Source organism: Meleagris gallopavo, chromosome 1 (genome assembly GCF_905368555.1).
Source record: "Meleagris gallopavo chromosome 1, MGAL_WU_HG_1.1, whole genome shotgun sequence".
NCBI lineage: Eukaryota > Metazoa > Chordata > Aves > Galliformes > Phasianidae > Meleagris > Meleagris gallopavo.
Genome location: NC_139404.1, coordinates 135838449 through 135852727, shown reverse-complemented (window position 1 = coordinate 135852727; position 14279 = coordinate 135838449). Strand labels below are relative to the sequence as shown.

Genomic DNA, 14279 nt, shown 5'->3' with positions numbered 1-14279 from the left:
CAGTGTGATCTACAAACAGCCTCATTTAATTCATCTTGCTTTGGGTTAGCAAATACCTGCTATTCAGTGAGAAGAAAAATCATCCTATCATAATTATAATGAGCACATCAGCATGCAGTTAGTCTTCAGGCAACTTCCTATTAAAAACATTAAAACCATTCTGGATTCCTAACTGTGTGAATAAAAGAGGAATTTTGGTGGTAGCAGTGGTAGTTTGTGGTAGCTTTTTTTCTTTTTTTTTTGGCATTGCAAAGAGCAATTCCAATTCCAAAATGAAGGTTCCAAAGAAAGATTCCAAATGGAATCTTCTAATGAAATTGTACTGGAAGTACAATTTCTGGAAAGGTACTGGAACCTTCACCTAACTCAGACTATGCTCATCACAGACTAGGGGATCGTCAGATAACTTTATTGCCTGACTCCTTGGATGTCAATTCACATCTAATACATCAGCGAGGAAGTCATTAACATACCCTAAAACAGCTCGAAGAGCTGGCTGGAGAACACTCAACCATTTCTGATTCTAATGTTCTACATTATGTATATACTAAACTTTTCTTCAAATGGCAGCTAGGTGCCCAAATTTCTCATTTCTAAGAACTACGAGCAGCCCAGATGAGAAAGGTTTTCCCACCCTAATTTGATGGAAGATCTCTTGAAGGGAACACAGGCTTTTGTCTGCCCATTTTGCTAAATATTTAGTTAAATCATCAATGGACTCCTACCTCACACTTGCACTAGCTCACTAGCTGGGTGGTGCTGACTAAAGAACCATTTTATTTTCTCCTTGTTGCTTGACATAAACTTTATCTACATACAAACCCTCTTCTGAAAGCAAAATTAATAATTTCCTGGCAGGCTTTTATAATCATCGCAGCACACAAACGCTTCAAAAATGCATATTTTCTTAAAAAATTGAGGGATAAAGGCGTGTTATTACACATCTTCTCTACTGAACAACTGAAACATAAGTGTTTTCTTTTTAAATCACTGATTTTGGATGTCCAATGCAAGACATCTATGTTCTTTACTTTAAGTTTTGTTTTGCTTTGAAGACATAGGGCTGTATATAATATGTTATCATGGTGTTATGTGATAGTATCAAAGACGCAGACAGAGCCCAAAGTTTCTTGCTGAGAAACTCCAAGACACAAGCAGACATAGAAAATAATTTTACAGATCAAGTTCAGTCAACTGATTTTTACAATAAGCTACTCTTTCCCCTCCTATAATCTCTGTTCTTTTCTTAGCACACCCTTCTAGCTACAAGGAAATGATTCGTCAAAATAAAACACTGGAAACAAGTACTGGCTTGTATTAAGCCAAAATTCACTTTTTGCACATCAGAAGAACTCCTTCTGTATAAGTTGAGCTAGAAAGTTTTGTTTCAAATGATATGTTTCATTTCCAAGCATGTCAGACACAACAAGGAAATCAAAGGGTACCCGTAAAGTTTCAGAAGACGAAACTTCATTCCCAACTTCTCCAGACGAGATGAAAGCATTCAGTGAAGACCTGCATTCAGACTGGTTCAATTTGTGAGCCAGTTTGTGACCGCATCTCCTTTCTATCACCATATGAGGGAAACTGAATCAGTGAACTACAAATCTTCTCATTCATAATTGTTCTGCTTTGTATAAAGTATTTTAGTACCCATGCCTTAAGCTCACATAGTATTTTTGGCTTGTAAAACTCTATGTTTATCCCTTAATGGTTTGGGTATACTGCCTACCAGCCAGGCTCTCAGCCTAAGAAAGAAAATCAGCATGCTGTGTTAAGCCATGTTTGGCAATGCAAACTGAATGGCTGGGGAAAGTTAAGAGAAGATTCTCATAAATGCCTTTCAGCCGTTCATTGCTACTTCATTGTATTGGATTTACATGACAAATTTTGGTAGCAGAGGGGCTGCAGGGTGTGGCTTCCATGAGTAGAGCCCAGCATCTACCCCATGTGAGAAGAACATCCCTCCAGGCACCAAGGTCAGTGCAGAAGGAGGGCAGAGGTACTTTGGGTGTGGAGCAGCAGTTCCTTGCAGCCCATGGGCACCTCGGAGAGCAGTTCTCCATAGTACAGCCATGAATGAGGCCTCAAAGTGGTTCAGCCCATGGAGAGCACCGGCTGGAGCTGCAGTCCTAAAGAGGGGCCTGCAATAGGGCAGGAGGGCTGGAAGAGCTCCCCATCTGGGGGGATCCTTGTGAAGCAATGCCTTAAGGGTAGGCCACATGGTACAGAGCTCTCTTGGGAGTTGAAGCTGGCAGAGTTGAAGCCTGTGGGAAGCCCATGGGGATCCATTCAAGAAGGAAGGCACTGTGGGAGAGATCCATGTGGAGCAAGGGCAGAGAGTGGGCATAGACAGAAGCAGTGTTACTGACTGATAGCAGCCTCCATCCCCTTACACTGCTTGGGGAGAGGAAGTAGAAGTGGGTGGAGAAAGTGTTTTTAATTTGATTTAGTTTCCCACTGCTCTGATCTGTTAGGAATACACAGTAAATCATAACAACCACCCTATGGTGTGTCTGCTCTGCCCATGCTGGTAACTGGTGAGTGATCTCCCTATCCTCATCTCAACCCTTGAGCCCTTTTCCATTACATTTTCTCCCTCTCTTCATTTATGGAGTGGAAGTGAGAGAGAGAATGTATGGTGGAATTTAGCTATCCATCAGGGTAAAACCACCACATTCATGACAGCAACAACGACCATCTCATACTTGGGTAAGACTTGTGACATATTGCAAGTGCAGCTTCACTAGCTCCCAGTAGAACGGGAAAATTATTTCTCTCAATCCGCTAGCCACCATCTATTTAACATACCCCAGCATGTGGTTTGCCTTATTTGCATCTCAAGTGCAGGACTGGCTCCCAGTCAACCCTGTTTGCTGTAATCCTTGCATCCTCTTCAGCAGAGCTGCAACTCAAATCAGTTGGCTCCCAGCCCACACCAATTCACAGGGTTATTCTGCCCTTGGGCATCAAAATACGTACTTCCCTTGCTGAATGGCTCAAAGTTTGTTGTTCCAATAATCAGGATTAAGCTCTATCATTCAAATTATGCCAACCACTCTGCCATAATTTAACGGTGCCAGTAGAACCAATGGCTTCAGTTGTTTAAAAGGCCTCCAGGAAAAAATAACTGCTAAAATCCACAATTTTATTAGGCAGATGTAAACTGCTTATGGACTAACAACTTGCCTTGTTTGTAGCTGAGAAGCTATTAGGGCCTCCTAAAGGCACCATGTGCAGCACGTCTGTCCATCCTCTTCTCTTCCATATACAAGAAAAGCAGTACAAGCTAATAGGCTAAACTTACACAAGAAGCTCATATGGGACCCATTCAAGTTGGACAAGATTTTTGTAAAGCATAATCTCAGAGCTCTTTCTGAATGCTACTGAGGAGGCGGTGTGGTAATGTGAGGAAAAGGTTGCAGGTAAGAGAAAGAGTTGATATCACTATGACAGTACATTTGAAGATTATTTCATGTGTTTCTTCTTGCCTCAGTGTATGACAAATTACAGTTGTGTAGAGTGATTTGATAAGGTCACTGTGACCGTCATGGCAGATGGCACTGAATAACTCATTAACAACGTCTCCATCGAAACTCCGAAAAAGCTTAGTGGGGTCTGATCTATTTACTGAGATGCTCTGGACCAAAACAACTAGAAAAAAAACATGACTGTTGATTTATCTCTGGTTTTAAAGCCTGCATCTTACATACAATCACACAATGTAAAAGCTTTTATGAAAAACGGAATTACGGAAAACAGAAATCCCTTATTGTATCATAATGGTTGTTAGCTAGCACAGGACAAAGGAAGCCTGTAAAGAATAGAAAATAAAATCTATATAAAGGATGCTTGCTACTGTAGAGACGCTTTGCTGATTCCACCTTGAACCATTACAAAGAGAAGAATTATGGCTACAAAACAGCCTGTTGATAAAAAATTGTAGCAATTTACTCACAATTGGCAAAAGTGCCTATTTCATGACACCACAAATCACAAGCTTGATCCTGCCTGTACAAACAATAGATTTCTGAGTAAAGAGGAATTGTTTGCTCTGAATTGTTACTGGTTCTTACGGGGAAGGTGAGAGAAGGAACATTTTTGGCATCACAAACAACAGTCCATGAGCAACATGAAGAACTTGGAGAGGATGATGGGATATAAACAGAAAGAACAATGTGATCGCTACAGGCATTTTCTTCTGTATCTCCGAGGTGACCTGAGCCCAAGTAACTACATGGCACATAGGAACACCTGCCATATCTCTTTCCAGAATCCATGATGATACCTCTTGCCTTTATATTTCCTGCTCTTATGGCTTCTTCTCATTTTATTTTAGTCACTCACTCTGGCATCTAAATCGTTAATCCAACCACCCTAAAAAATTGAAAGACTATGGTCTTTAAAGGAAAGAAACACTGCAGAAGGGTTAAAACTACCTCAAAAAAATGGCAACATGAGATTCCAAGAATGTACCTACTCAAGACTCAAACAATATTATTTAAGCATGTTGATATCATTAAGGGAAAAAGGGAAATAAAACCCTTCAAAACACACTGTGTTCTGTCTGGGTTCCTGTTGTAACCACAATTAAACATCTACATTCCCATTTTGATACCTGAAGTAGTCCTGCTTTTCAGAAAGATAAAGTACTTGAAAATTATATCAACTTCAGTAAATTGTTCAAAGAGACAAACATTCATCAAAACGGAAAAAAGACAAATTCTGATGAATACTTGAATTATTACACAACACTTCCAGAGCTGGCCAGCTAAACATATTCCCAGTACTAATAAAGAGATATAACAAAAGCATGCAGTGAGCAGCAATAGTTTGATACTTACAGAATCAGATACAAGGATGGTGGAAATCAGCACAGCTTTATCAGCTTTAGAAAGCTGCATTAACTTACACCCCATGTTTGATAACAGAAATAAGACCAGGAACTATAGGAATGACCCTTCCAATAATGCACTTTATTGTTATACACGATGGCTTCCCTAAGTATTGTCGGCAGCACGAAAATCACAGAGCCACAGAATCGCTTAAGTTGGAAAAGATTCTTAACATCTTGAAGTCCACGTATTACCTAACACTACCAAGCCCACCACTAAGCCACATCCTTAAATACTACATCCACTCACCTCTTAAATACCTCCAGGGATCACACATATCATTTAAATTCATTACATTAAAATGGAAAAATTAATTTATGCATAATTATGCAACTGAACTGAATTCCACGTGAAATCAGTGATACAAATGCAAAAGCCTAACTGAAGTTATGGTGTCTGGACTACAGATCAATGTGTTTGATTACAAATGCCCTTTTCAAAAACCAAACGCTATTATGCATCTAGGGATCTTAGAGATTCAAGAGGCTAGATTAATTTAAATCCAAATCAAATTGCAATGTTAAGGTTGGTATCCAAATACTTGGCTCTGAAAAATTCTTCGTTCAGTGTAGGGAAAATGACTCACCATTTGAACAGCCTCTTCGTTACGTTTATTAAGCTGTAAATGAAACACAGTCCTCTTAACCACTCAGCCCAATTCTAACAGCTGAAGCAATTCCATCAGGTCAGCAACGCTGCATTCACTGCAGCAATGGGCTGACTCCTTTTCTCTTTTCTTGGTTCCCCTTTCCATCCCCAAGGAATTAATCATAAGGAAGTGGTATAAAAATCAACTATTTCCCTTGTAACAAACCTAAAGAATTCTATTAACACCAAATCTTTCGAGAATAAATTGCATGTCAGCAAAGGAGCTGGTCTGGTTTTCCCATTCTTGGCTCTATAGAGCCTCTCTTGAATGTAACTGCAAAGTTAGACTTCTTAAACGACAAAACATCGAAAGCTTTCTTGTTTTTTGCTGAACACCTAACTGTCTTTGCTAAAGAACAATCCTGAGCATATTCAAGAAAGTATCCTCCTGTAAAACCCCACTGCCACTCTTCAAGAGCCTTTCAATGTGACTGGACTGGTAAGCAGGAACTGAAATCAATTTCTAGCTTGATCCCATGGAAAAGTTGCTTATCAGACACTATTAATCAATTCTGTAGGCTTTGTAATAGACTCTATCTATCAGCCATTCAGTGAAGTTACAGCAGCATTCTCCAAAAATTTATTCTATTTAAATCAGAGAACCAACCAGTTTGGGATTTTGCCTTTGTAGTAATAGAGGAGAACCTGAATAATAAGGAACTAAAAATATACCAGAGGGCTCTGCACTGTCATTTGTCATTTACATCATGCAGTCTGTAACATACGGATGTTGTATGTGCTAGGTAAATGTAATTAACTGCATGCCAGACTATCTAGTAAACAGGCAAACTGCCTGCCCATGCATTGTCCTTCAGTGTAATAAAACACCAGCTTCTGATGCACATGCTTAGGTAGGGCTTCTTCCCAATTTTAGGAAAAAAATATCATTACTATTTGGTTTTGCTTCTATAAGCACAAGGAACACACAAGTCCAAATGGTCTGGGAGAAAGCGTGTGCAGCTGTCAGCAGTAGTTCTTATTTGTGGATCATATCCAGAAATTGCAGGAATGCAAACAAAATGAATAGGCACAATCTGCTCATCCTCTAACTGTTAGCTTTAATAAAGCCAATGCCTAATACATAAAGGAAGGACAGGGAGCAACCTCTGCTTCTCCAGTAAAGTGGTATATACTGTCTCATGTACACATGGTGAAGGTTCACGGAAAACAAACAAAACATATCTAGACTGTACAGCATATTGCCCTCATTCTCCTGTGTGTATCATGCTTTGCTACTGTGAGGTAAAACAATTACCTCTTTTACAGCTTTTAAATTACAGTGTCTGAATTGCTGGTTGCACTGCAGCATGTCAGAAAGGAATATTATAACAAAAGGTGCATGTGAATGTTCTAGTAAGCAGTAGGAAAATGTGAAGAAAGGCAATGGTATTTGAGGCTACAAAGCCTGATGAAATAGATGGAAGACTGGACCTATGGCCATATCATCCATACTGCCTATTGGGAGTGGTTTCCAGATACTACTCATAGCCTCTATCACAGACAAAGAACTATTGAAAATTGAGCCAGAGAGCTAAATAACAGTCTTGTAGACAATCAAATTGAATGCCTTTCGCTTTTCTTCACAAAGCATAGACAGTTCCTTCAAAGCATTTTCCATAAATGTTGCCTAACCACCTTAACTTTATTTCTGCTGACAGCAAGGTAAGTAGTGCAAAGGGCAATTCTGTATGGCAATGTATTTCACTTGAAGAAGAGGGAACTTCCTCACCATAGGATTTAACATCCTTGCAACATACTCAAGACTATGTGGTATCTTCTGTGACAAGAGATTTAACGGTTATTAGGCTAACCCAGATACCCATACGGTAGAAAAGCAACATCATCAGTTCAGAGCATAAGGAAATAGCTGTAGCTCATTCTTAGGAAATGCAGTTCCAAACACTGCTCAGTCATTTGAATAAATTATGTCACAATTAATCTGCTTTACGAGACATTTTTTTTAAAGTGCCCAACAGGTTTGGAAATTATGATAGGAACAAAAACTAGAAAAGATTCATATAGGTAGTATAATCTGACATTTTTCCTTTGGAAAAATCAAAGCAAAATACACCTGTATGATTCTGAAAGTTAACTTTATAATTTTAATTCAAATAGTACGAGTTTCCATGAGACTTATACTCCAAGAGAGACTTAACTCCAAGAGAGTTCAGAGTAAATTCAGAAAGTAAGTAATCTAATTCAATGATTGCTCTGTGTGTTTGTGGTGGCGATGGTGTTAATACATCTCCATGAAGGCTGTTCCAAAAGTAATGCCTCCTATTTTATTCTGATGGCCCATGACAAGAGGTGGATGTTGGTGGTGTGGCAACAGAGGTTAAACCAATATTCCACCAACATTCATTCCATCAATATTCCATTACATTTTGTTGCCATTTGACAGATGGCAGCAGAGGGGCACTCTGACACAATGGCATCTCACATGGAACTGTGGATGAAGCAAAGGTATGTCACTGAATTCCTCCATGCAGAAAAAACAGCACCCGCTGACATTCATCAGCACTTGATGAATGCTAATGGAGACTGAAGAGTGGATGTGAGCATAGCGAGGTCATGGCTGGTGCATTTCAGCAATGGTGACAGTGACAGTGAGTCACTTTTGCTAGTGCAGATTTTCACAAGCGGGCTCTTCTCCATTGCTGGTGAGAATGCACAGCTAGTGGTGGTGACCATGTTGAAAAAGAGTGTTTTGAAGCTGAGAATTTGCTCTATCAAACAGTGTTATTGTGCTCTTTGTATGTATTTATGGAAATAAATGGGAGATTCATAGAATTTATGCCACTCCTTATTTGGGATTTCCAAAACAAAGAAATTTATACTTTGAGATTAACACAAATCACTTCATAAGGCTTGTCGCTCACAAAGCCCATGAGAAAATAACATCAGCATATTTGGCCATATTTTAATAATCTAAATTGCTCAAAGTCAAACAACCAATAAGTAAAACTCAAGAAGCTCCAAATCAAAGGGCATAAGAAGAGAAAAAATGATCTGGGCTTAAATGACAATTAAAAAAAAAAAAAAAAGGAGGGGGGACAGATAGAAAATCCTCTAAAGAAAAAAAAAAAATCTCTTCTTAGTCTTTGAAGAGACCTGGTTGTCTTTTATTTGGCTGCAATGCAAAACTTCTGACATTGTAACTAAGCTGTGAAGATAAGAGTTCTTTCCTTACAGTGCAGTAAATGGAAATGTAGCAATGCATTCATCTCTATTCCACTCTTGGGATATGGGAAAGAGAGAAGGGAAGGATTTGCATTTGGGAACCGATGCTCTGGAATATTCTCTGTCATCACAGGAAATATAAAGAGCTTGCTACAAAGAACAAGGACACTCAGATCACAGAGTGATGAATAACACTGTCGAGATTGTTGCTGCTATTTGTAAATCTGGAACTTTGAAGGGTCAATTTAACATGTAGGTGAAAGGAAGCAAAAAATTACAGCAGTTACACTTCAAAAGGTTTTATGCTACAGTTTTAACTGAAAGAACTAAGTTGAAAACATCTGAAAAAAGAAACAGAAATTACGATTGTTTCAAGTCCTGGAGTAGTTATTTCACAGACACTCAGACACTCTCAAATAGATACCACTATTTAGGCTGCAGATGTGCCAGGGATAAACAAGCTTGTAGAATGTGAGAATTACAAAAAACATAGGCAAAAAAAAAAAAAAAAAAAAAAAAAAAAAAAAAAAAGAAAAAAAGACATAAACCAGAAGTTCAAAGAAGTGCAGCAAAGTTAGGCTTTTTTTAAAAAATAAAGTACATGTGGATAGAGACAAAAAGGATATTCAGCATCATACATCACAAATAGTCAAAAGCTACAAAAGGAAACAGTAGTTGACAGACCCCAAGTGTATGGACTGGCAAGCACACAGGAAAGGAAATCCTGTGCCAAATGAACTGTGGCTCTACATACAATCTCATCATTTACAGAGATTACTGCAAAGTAAAAGCAGATGGAAAACTAGTTTACAGTACAGAGGAGCTAACAAAAACTCTGCTTCAGAGCTAATATTCAAACCATTGGTCAGTGTACATCAAGGGACTGCCATCAGAGTTTTCAAACAGCAAAGGGATTGGAAACAGACCCTCCCTTCTGCAGAAAGGCAACTTGTCTGGAATATTGTACTCAATTCTAGACAATCAAATTGGAGCAGTTCAAAAGAAACCACCACAAACGGTTCTAGGGCCTGAGGGACTGATTTATGAGGAAAGATGAAAAGAATTAAATATGCATAGCTTAGCCAAGCAGTGACTAAGGAGAGAAGTTAACAGAAAATTGAAGGATGAAAGGGAAAAAGAAAGTTGTATAGCATAAAAAGGAAGGGAATTTGCAACAATTGAGATAGTTTAATAAAGTGTAAATTTTGACATAGTACCAAGGTACAAATAGCACACATGGATGAGATTGCCACACGAGACTGGAAAATCCCTAGTTGAGCATACTGACCAGAGAGCCATCCAACAGCACCAATAAAGGCATAGAAGTTTGGGGCACTTAGGGCAGCTCAGTTAGCTCTGGCATCTCTGGATGGCCCTGCATACTTCCATAAAGACAATCCTCCAACAAAGCAGGGAAGCAACCACTGCGACAATTTCTGGTATGCAGAATTATACAATGGCATTCAAAAGACGACTCTCCCTTGCATAGTAGGGTTGGCTATTGGGCATAGCCGAAGTAGCCTAGGCTGTGGTTCAAATAGCAAGCACTCCTGCTAGCCTCAGCTGGATCTTTATCCATGAGTGAAATTTAAAGCAGGTGGAGCAGGTATCCCAACAACAGAGTTTCTCTTAGTATTAAGGCTACCTTCCACATATACCACTTAGCATTATAGTCAAATGCCACAGCGTGGTCATATGAAGGCATATAAAATAAGTAAAGAAGTGCAAAGAATCCCTTTATCAAACTTGACTGTGAAGATGGAATATCAGTATCACTTTTAGGCTAAGTTAAAGCCCATTTGTCTTCTGAAAAACAGGGGTCAAAAACTGATCAGTTTCATAAGAGAAACCAAAAGAAGACAGCGTCAATGCACTACAGCAAACTTTAGGTTTCTTCACTTATAAAAAAGAAAAAAATCTCAACAAATATACAAAGCTTCAAAGCTATTCAAAAATTCGAGATAGAAATCAAATTATTATTGCAGCTCCAACATTACTACAAGACAGAAAAAATGTCTCTCAAAGACACAGTGCATCTATATATTTATTAGTCATCTGGAGAAAGTATACCATTTAGAGTTTCATTTTCATAAACATTTATAAGATTTATACATACTACTACCATAACTAACATTAGTAACACAACTTATTAAATAAAATGACTGTAAGCAAAGTAAATCACCCAAAGAGCAAGGCATACACTTCATCTGCAATCTTAATATGTTTTCTCCTCTTTCACATAAGAGTACTGGGCAAGGGATTCCACATGCTTCCAAAGCACCTCCTGCAATAACCTACGTACAGACAACAATACAATCCCCTCCACAAAGACTGAACAAAAAGGCATGCCTGCCTCCATTCTTCCTTATCCTCAGCTTAGATGCAGATGCAACATTTACAAAACTTCTCTAGGAAAAGCCTTTGTATGGGTTTGATTTCTTGTGTAGGAACCAAATCCATTGATTAGCTTTCAAGAATGACCTTAATAGACTGTTCCATTTTCAAAAGAAGTTTTTACAAGGTCTCATATATATTTCATATGTCATGCTTCATAACAGGATTTGCCTCAAATTTACCACAGCAGGACTCCATCAGCCTGGGGTGCTATGGCCCAGATCTATCATCTGTCTATACTCAGAATACAACTTCAATTTCTTCTGAAAAGTCTCACTGCATAGAGAAGCATTCAGAATAAGATGGCTGATCCCAGGTTTTCCTTCTTCCCAAGAATAGCATTTTCTGCTTTACAGTCAACTGAGAAGTACAGGCAAGCACATACCAAGTTGAAACCTGACAGGAATGTCTGGATTCTACCTCGACAAAAACATGCTAATAAATTATATGCTCACGTGCCATGCTCTCCTGTCCACACGCCTTGCCAGCTCCCTTCTTAGAGGGTAAAAACAGATTAAAATGGACTACATGCCAGCTCTCTGCACCACCTTACGAATGTGGAAACCTGTCACAGACAGCTGTACTTCAGCAAACAAGAATGACACTGGAGTATTTTTTGTGTTTTTCCAGATTACAACAGACTGACCCATGTCATCTGTTATCGGAGAGTGAGTCCAGCAATCAAAACACTAGAATTTGAAGACCTCTTTTATCAGGTATGCTGTTGTTTCCAATGAAGGCAGTTGCTTGAAATTAAACAAATGGAAAATACACCTTCTAAGATACTATATTTAGTATTAATTGTATCCTAACCTATTAATGTTGGTGATATACTCCTCCATGATATATCATAAAATTTGCATTAGAACAACTCTTTTTTTTTTTTTTTTTTTGTTCCCAAACCAAAAATCCCATTGACTTAACCGATTTTAATTTGTTTAAAAACAAATTAGAGTTACATTAACTCAGAGTTTTATTTGCTTTATGTTTGTATGGTGGAAATGCTTGTATTTATTTTATTATCTATAGATACTCTCCGTTAGGTTTAACAATTTACAAACTGTGCAAAATATACCACAGTACAGTCTATTAGTTTGTCTGAAAAGAGAAAGAAAAGGTATTATGATGATTTGGAGCAAGAATTTACTTCAGGAATGAAAATAAGTTCCTGGGCCTCAAAGTTCTCACTAATTTTGTAAGAAAAAGTTCTTCTTCACATGTGAAAATAGACATTGGTTATTTTTTGCTCACCTTTATTCTTGCAGTAATCGTCTCAAAATTGTAGCATTAGAATTCTGAGTTTTCATGCATGCTGTGCAGTATGGTGAGTATGATACTTTGACCTTTGCAATCTTCTTTCATCCTCTTTTCAGGATGGTTATTTTTCTTCTTGGTCTGCAGAACCCCTACATTATAGGAACATAAGCAGCCCAAGTACCAAAAATGTAAGAGATTTCCTTGCAATTTCCTTACAAGTTCACAATAAAATTTTCCACAGAAAATGCTGACGCTTCCCCTCTTGGCAGTGTTTTTATAGTGGGAAACTAAATGTTCAAGTAGAAATTATTTGGGAGATGACTGTAATATTCGTGAAGAATATTATAAATAGAACCTATTCTTAGTTTTGTACAATGTTGGCCTAATGTAGCTTTCAATTGTTCAAGTTAATATTGCTTCTCTGTTACTTTAGACTGTATTCTTCAAAAAAACCAATTTATATTCAATCTTCTCCTTAAAATCTCCAAATGAGTTGCTACCATTAGGAACATTTTATTCTATTGGAAGCATACTTGACAAATTATTAAATCATCAGTATTACAAAAGCACAAAGATAATTGGGCTACTTATCAGCCCAAAGTACAGTTTTCTAAATATTACTTCCCATGTCTATATACAGATATTAAAGGTACTTTTTACTTCTTTCATGTCATCCACATTTCTAAGTTTTTCATATTTAGGTATAAAATTAACTCAAATAAAAAAAATAAAGTTGAATTTTAGTCTGCGTCACATGAATCCAAGATCTCAAGGGTATAAATAAATAAGTACTGCAAGACCTTATCTCCTTGCAATCAGTGGTCAGGCACACACAACTGATCCTCTCTTTCTCTCTCTGGATTCCCAGGGAAGACGACCCTCATCTCTTTCTTCCAATTTCATTTTAAGCAGTTGTCCTAGACATCTCACTTCAATAATAAGCTTAACCTTAAGCTTATAAGCATTAACCATAAGCATATACAAGGAAAAAGAACTTTTCCCTGCAGCCACGTATTACTAAGCTGACATCACCATGAAACACCATCTTCAGCTAAAGAGATGACTGTTGAATAAGGGCCAGTATACTGGACATCTTGCTTCTATAAGCACATCTTCCTCTTACCATCATAAATTCCACTTCTTTGTATCTTGAGCTTCTTGTTGGCATTAGATTCTGCATATAACCAAGAGGGCATGAGAATTCTCTGGGACATCATAAAATGCACTACAAAAGTGAATACCATGTCCAGCTTAACCCTGGAACAAAAGTATGGAAAGAAGAACATACTTTGAAGACTTCAGCAGTTTTCTCACTTCAGTAAAGGCATAGTGTGACAGAGCACCCACGTGTCACCTTCACTTAGGTCACCGCACATTTCTGAACACACTGCCACAAGGGCAAGTGTTTTCTTTTTCTTTTAGGGGACGCCCAGTTCTTCTTTTCAGGCTCCCTTTCTTAATCAGTCTAAGCTATGGAACTTCACCACACTGAACAAAGATGGAATCTCCGCAGAATGCCTCAGTGTAAGAAAGCTGACACGAATGTATCACGTGTTTCTCTCCCTGCATTGCCTCTTCATCCATGGGAGAATCGAGTTCTAGACACCATTCTCTGTAAACTAAAACTAATGTATCACATCACATCTTCCCTGACCCTTTTCCAAGATGCATACAGTTCAGGCAGATCTATTGCTGTGGCACAAGACTGGAGCCATAGAAGACTCTGAGTGAGGTGAGAATGGCTGAATTACTTAGCAAAAGAACCCAGACTGAATTCAAAGTGCTAAGCAAGAACTTATGGGATGATACGCCTCTTTCCTTGAAAATATCTTGGAGTGTGCTAATTCAGCCTATCTACAACCCTGGTGAAAAGGAAACTGACAAAGCCATGGTTGAAATGCTCAT

General features: G+C 38.3%; 1 protein-coding gene across 7 annotated transcripts in view; it reads right to left on the bottom strand.

Moving 5' to 3' along the window:
* MYO16 (myosin XVI) overlaps nucleotides 1–14279 on the bottom strand; it is a 356972-nt gene that overhangs the window by 265948 nt on the left and 76745 nt on the right. The window lies entirely within an intron of this gene.